The sequence below is a fragment of the Ranitomeya variabilis genome, chromosome 1 (assembly GCF_051348905.1).
Source record: "Ranitomeya variabilis isolate aRanVar5 chromosome 1, aRanVar5.hap1, whole genome shotgun sequence".
NCBI classification, from domain to species: Eukaryota; Metazoa; Chordata; class Amphibia; order Anura; family Dendrobatidae; genus Ranitomeya; species Ranitomeya variabilis.
In genome coordinates, this window is record NC_135232.1 from 1,022,545,272 (window position 1) to 1,022,552,097 (window position 6,826).

Below are 6,826 nucleotides of genomic sequence, written 5' to 3' on the forward strand. Positions count from 1 at the left end.
TACATTGAAAAGTTTAGAGAATTTTTTTAAGCCACTAAAAATTAAAGATCTCAATAGCCCTCGGTATCTGTACTGTACACACACTGGCCGGTGACCGGTTCATGACCGCCCCATTTATTATACTGATGGCTGGACCATACACCGTTTCCTTTCGTGGCTCCCCTATTTCCTCATACATTGTAAGCTTTTGAGCAGGCCCCTCACTCCTTTGGTATCTGAGAATTTAAATAAAACTAAGGTTGCCAGCTCACCAATTGAATTAATCCAGTCTGCACGGAAATCAAGATCCGAACCTTTGTGTTATCAACGGAAAAAATGTGAAAAAAAATATTTTCAGCCCCTGGTAAAATCTCTTGTAAGTTTATTTCATGAAAAAATTGAAAACCTAGGTTCAATGAAGAAATGTGCAAAGCAACGCGTTTCAATGGTATGCAAACGTTCTTTGCCAAAACTTGTTGAAAGCGAGCACAAGCCCGCCTGAATTACACAGGTGGGCAAATTAGGAACAAAACGCGTGGTGAAAAAATGACGTATGTATACAAACATTAAAAGCAGGAATGGGAAACCTGATCAAGTAAATACAGGGACTGAAAGAAAAAGAAAAACGCACATATGTAGCATTAATAATGATGATGCAACTTCATTTGTCAAATTTAAATCTTGAAGAAAGTGATCACCTAAGATGACAATCCAAAAAGCTTTTCTGGTTAATAGGTGTCTCCTCATATCTCTGCTGCGGACAGACCCCCCACCAACATTGGTAATATCATTAAGATGTTCTGTGATACGTACTTTCAGTTTACGAGAGGTACAACCAATATATCATTTTTCACAAGAGTACATTTTAGAGCATAAATTACATTTTCAGTATTACACTTGATGAACGGTTTGATATTGTATTTTGGCTATCATTATGGCTGGTACACTGAAGTACATTTTTGCATGTTGAATTTTGTGTTACTCTGTAATGTCTTATCTTGTTTGTACATGTCCCCTCTGAATTTTAAAGTGCTGCGGAACATGTGCCATCGAAATAAAATTATTATATTAAAAAACCTATATAGATTGGTATTACTGAAATCCTACAGATTACAATTGTTCACTAAAGGGAATGTGTCTTCAAAAATGACCTATTATTTAAACCAGTTCTTTGTGTTAAAAGTATTCTTTTAGGTCATTGTTTTATTCCATATTGCAATTTTTATAAAAAATAAAAATTATAAATCTAATTTTCACTCTGATCACTCATTCCAACTTCCTATTGCTTCAGGAGATGCTTATAGAAAATTGCCCGCAATGAACAGTTTGATCCTATCTGTTGTACTGAATTACCTAATGAGCGTGTGCCCAGGTCATTCTGAAGGAAGGGGGGGGTCAGGGTCAGATGTGAGATGTAACCTGTCTCTGATGATAAGGAGCCTGCTGGAAACTCTTCCTCAAATAGGAAGTGTAAGTCTAAAAAAGTCCTCCCACCCATATCCCGTGATGCGCGGCCGTTCTCTCCCAGACCGCAGACATTCGCATCATGATGGGTGTGCGCCGATTGGTCCGCGAGTCCCCCCCGACTCCCATATATACCCCAGCCTTCCCCTCACTATGCCACGCCTCCTGACAGAGCCGCGACGGCGAAACGCGCGTCGAGGACTTTCCCTGCTCCCACCACGCCGGCGTCCTATTTTCCAGCATGTCCCAAGGTAATGTTCCAGCACCATCAGTAGCATGCATGTCAATTTCCTAGGATTTGGGTCTGCTGGTGACGCTCACATCTTTATGCTCTTGGTCTTGCTACATATAGCAGCATTCGTTTTTTTAGGAGATATTCTCACTCTGATGGACTACCTTTGTGGGTTTGTTATATATCATCTCATATTATGATGTCTCCCCTTAGGGCTGCCCATCTTTGGACCTTTTTCACTTAGACCAATGAGCATATACCGGTGTGTTGGTGTAGTTAGGATGCCTGGATTTTTCTGTGTCTTTCTGTGTCTGTCTTTTTAGTTTTGCCTGTTTTCTCCCATCCATTGTTTTTTTGTCCATGTATGTTCATTACAACTTTGTGCATTTGACACTTTAATAAATATTGTCTTATTGTTCTTGATACCTCTATCGCTTTGTTGTGGATTTTTGGATATATCAACATCTTTGATGGGTTTTAATCCACCTATTTCTACTTATTCCACAACCTAGTGTGTCTTTATAGGTTTATATGCTCTGGCTTAGAGGTATGCCCTCTGCTGGCCGAGAGGGCATTCTTTGTTTAGATGCTAAGTCTAAAAAAAGCCTCGGTGGCCAGTGTGAAAATTGCAATATTACAAATTGTTTTTTTTTAATAAAGATCATGATATGAAAATAAACATTACCCAAAATGTTTTAAAAATACATGCAACAGAAAACACTGATTTAAACAATCAGTCATATTCTGATGATACACTCCCTTTAAGCCTCATGTATATTGTCATGTAGTATACTTAACTTGTAAATGCATGACCTGATTAAAATTAAATCACATTATTACAATTATTACAATCATCATCATCACAGTGTTCATAATCCTTATAGTCATCTGAGTATTGCTGCATTCACATATCTGTGTGTCACGGTCCAAGAAGACCTACGGACAGACACCTACATTTACATAGATACTGTGTATATCACGTAGTCTAGTTCTGATCAGGAAAATCGCCGTCTGTGCATCTTGCTCTGAGCTTGGACAGACACACAAAGGCTTCACATTGATACCGCTGCAGACAATGACTGAGCTCAGCGGTTCTTCGCTGCTCATGCTGTCAACTCGGGCACAGCTCTGTGGTGATTCGACGCTTGACTAGGGGGTTTCAGTTTTCAGATACTTTAATACTTCAGCCTACCAAAACATTTTAGACAATTGTATGCTTCCAACTTTGTGGGAACAGTTGCATATACCATAGGTAAAATAACTGAAGCGTATAAACATTTTCTTGGAAGAAAGGTCAGATTCTCAGATAGTAGAAGGTCACTAAAAGAAGTGTCTTTATGTAGTTAAGGCCTACACTTTATGAGTAAACATGGCTGCCCATACCTGGCTTTCTGCAGTTGTGGTTTTTCTAGCAGCTTCATGTGCAAAGTTCAAACTGACCTCTTTGGTCGGTTTGAATCCTCGGTGTCACACGCACCGTGCACCAGCCGGTACAGACGGCGCCATTTCAGCCATGATATATTTATGTTTCTACAGTCTTACACTTCTATTTTATTCATACATTGTGAGCACAATTATTAGGCAATTTGTATTTTCGATTATTCATTTTATTATTGAACAACTACAGTGCTTTCGGTCAGTCCAAAAGGATAATAAACCTGAATATTTAAGAAAGTGCGGCTTTGTCTTTTTTTTAAAAGAATATCTACGTGTGCAGAATTATTGGCCAACTATTAGTGTGGAGAAATATTATGCAACTGAAAATGAAGATCCTTCCATCTCAATTGTTTATTTTCATCTGTTAACCCCTTAACCCCCGGAGCTTTTTTCGTTTTTCGCTTTTCGTTTTTTTCGCTCCCTTTCTTCCATAACTTTTTTTATTTTTCTGTCAATATGGCCATGTGATGGCTTATTTTTTTTTTCGTGACGAGTTGTACTTTTGAACGACACCATTGGTTTTACTGTGTCGTGTACTAGAAAACGGGAAAAAAATTCCAAGTGTGATGAAATTTCAAAAAAATGTGTAATCCCACACTTGTTTTGTGCTAAAACTGACCTGCCATTATGATTGTCCAGTTCATTACGAGTTCATAGACACCAAACATGTCTAGGTTCTCTTTTATCTAAGTGGTAAAATTCCAAACTTTGCTAAAAAAAAAAAAAAAAAATGCGCAATTTTCCGATAATGGTAGCATCTCCATTTTTTGTGATCTCGGGTTGGGTGAGGGCTTATTTGTTGCGTGCCAAGCTGACATTTTTAATTACCGTATATACTCGAGTATAAGCCGACCCGAGTATAAGCCGACCCCCCTAATTTTGCCACAAAAAACTGGGAAAGCTTATTGACTCGAGTATAAGCCTAAGGGTGGGAAATGCAGCAGGTACCGGTGAATTTCAAAATTAAAAATAGATGCTCCATACCGTTCATTATGGCCCCATAGATGCTCCACATAAAGCTGTGCCATATATATAATGCTCTGCACCGTTGCCCCATAGCTGTGCCATATAGTGCTCTGCACCGTTGCCCCATAGCTGTGCCATATAGTGCTCTGCACCGTTGCCCCATAGCTGTGCCATATATTGTGCTCTGCACCGTTGCCCCATAGCTGTGCCATATAGTGCTCTGCACCTTTGCCCCATAGCTGTGCCATATAGTGCTCTGCACCGTTGCCCCATAGCTGTGCCATATAGTGCTCTGCACCGTTGCCCCATAGCTGTGCCATATAATGCTCTGCACCATTGCCCCATAGCTGTGCCATATATTGTGCTCTGCACCGTTGCCCCATAGATGCTCCACATAAATCTGTGCCATTGCTGCTGCTGCAATAAAAAAAACAAAACACATACTCACCTCTCTGGCTTGCAGCTCCTCGGCGCCATCTTCCCGGTGTCTCTCTGCACTGACTGATCAGGCAGAGGGCGGCGTGCACACTATATGCGTCATCGCGCCCTCTGACCTGCACAGTCAGTGCGGAGAGACGCCGGGAAGAAGGCGCAGCGCCCGGCGGGTGGAACGAGGACAGGTGAATATGCGATACTTACCTGCTCCCGGCGTCCCGCTCCTTCCCCCGGACAGCTGGTCTTCGGTGCCGCAGCCTCTTCCTCTATCAGCGGTCACCGGCACCGCTGATTAGAGAAATGAATTATGCTGCTCCGCCCCTATGGGAGGTGGAGCCGCCTATTCATTTCTCTAATGAGCGGTCCCACGTGACCGCTCAGGGGAAGAGGCTGCTGCACCCGGAGACTGTGGGACTGCAGGGACAGCGCCAGGAACGCCGGAACTAGGTGAGTATATGACAGTGCTCACCCGCCGACCCCACCACCGATCATGACTCGAGTATAAGCCGAGAGGGGCACTTTCAGACCAAAAATTTGGGCTGAAAATCTCGGCTTATACTCGAGTATATACGGTATACCACTTTTGTGCAGATACTATCTTTTGATCACCCGTTATTGAATTTTAATGCAATTTCGCAGCGACCAAAAAAATGTAATTTTGGTGTTTTGCTTTTTTTTCTCGCTACGCCGTTTAGCGATCAGGTTAATCATTTTTTTATTGATAAATCGGGTGATTCTGAACGCGGCGATACCAAATATGTGTAGGTTTGATTTTTTTTTTGTTTTATTTTGATTGGGGCGAATGGGGGGTGATTTAACTTTTATATTTTTTTATATATTTTTAAACACTTTTTTTTTAATTTTGGCATGCTTCAATAGCCTCCATGGGAGGCTAGAAGCGTGCACTACTCGATCGCCTCTGCTACATAGAGGTGATGCACAGATCACTTCTATGCAGCAAAATTACAGGCTTGCTATGAGTGCCGACCACAGGGTGGCGCTTATAGCAATCTGCCATCAACAACCATAGAGGTCTCGAGAAGACCTCTGGTTGTGATGGCAACACATTGATGACCCCCGATCACGTCACAGGTCAGCGGTGCGCGTACTTCAGTCTGCGCGGCCGGCAGCGCTTGTTAAATGCCGCTGTCAGAGTTTAACAGCGGCATTTAACTAGTTAATGGGTGCGGGTGGATCACGATTCCGCTTGCGCCCATTGCGGGCACATGTCAGCTGTTGAAAACAGCTGACATGTCGTGGCTTTGAAGTGAGCTCACCGCTGGAGCCCACCTCAAAGAGAGGGATACTGCCAGCTGAAAGGGGTTAAAGTGAGAACAATAACCAAACAACTGAAAATGTACAAGAATACATTGGCATTCACACAATTATTTAAACTTAATAATAATCTTTATATAGCGCTAACATATTCCGCAGCGCTTTACAGGTTGCACACATTATCATCGCTATCCCCGTTGGGGCTCACAATCTAAATTCCCTATCAGTATGTCTTTGGAATGTGGGAGAAAACCCACGCAAACACGGAGAGAACATACAAAACTCTTTGCAGATGTTGTCCTGGGTGGGATTAGAACCCAGGACTCCAGCGCTGCAAGGCTGCTGTGCTAACCACTGCGCCACCGTGCTTCCCAAACCTTCATATAAATAAATCACTCAGACACAATTACTTTTTTGTGGATAAACATTTTGGCCACGACCTTTATTAGCTCAATAACAGATAGCAAAAAATTAACTATAGTTTGTCATTTAATACAATCGAACTTTAACCAATCACTGCAGCTTAGACAAAAATCCCAAGCCCATTAACCCCAAACTTTCTGTCCATTCAGATCCCTGAATGACTATTCCCAAGGCCGTGACAATAAGGCCGGCGTCACACTAGGCGTGTGAAAATACGGTCCGTTTTTTACGGCCATAATACGCAGAAATAATCCCGAAATAGTGTTCCGTATGTAATCCGTTGGCAAGGTGTGGCCGCGTATTTTGCGCATGTAATTTTGCGTATGTAATCCGTATGACATCCGTACTGCATTTTTTCCACGCAACCTCACAAAATGGACATTTGACGTTTTTTTAGGCTGAAATTAATTTAAATCAGCATCAGCAACCCTATTTAAGGCCTCTACAACATGTGTCAAACTCCCATATGGCCATTTTGTGGTTGTGCATCTGTTGGTGTGTTGTGGTAATGTTTGCACCATGTTTGACCTACTGCACTTCACCCCAACTCAGCGGGTTTTGTTTAACTGGGTCTTGTCGCGTCGGTTTGGGCAGCCATACCTTGTGATTGTTGAT

General features: G+C 42.1%; 1 long non-coding RNA gene across 4 annotated transcripts in view; it reads right to left on the reverse strand.

Moving 5' to 3' along the window:
* Positions 1–3,120, reverse strand: part of LOC143784159 (uncharacterized) — a 148,798-nt gene extending 145,678 nt beyond the window's left edge. For 2 of the 4 annotated variants that reach the window (XR_013217733.1, XR_013217728.1), the window contains exon 1: positions 3,059–3,120. This is a non-coding gene — a long non-coding RNA (uncharacterized LOC143784159). The remainder of the gene's footprint in view (positions 1–3,058) is intronic. The other 2 variants (XR_013217739.1, XR_013217741.1) reach the window with 2 other exon arrangements.
* Between the last annotated feature and the right edge of the window lie 3,706 nt (positions 3,121–6,826).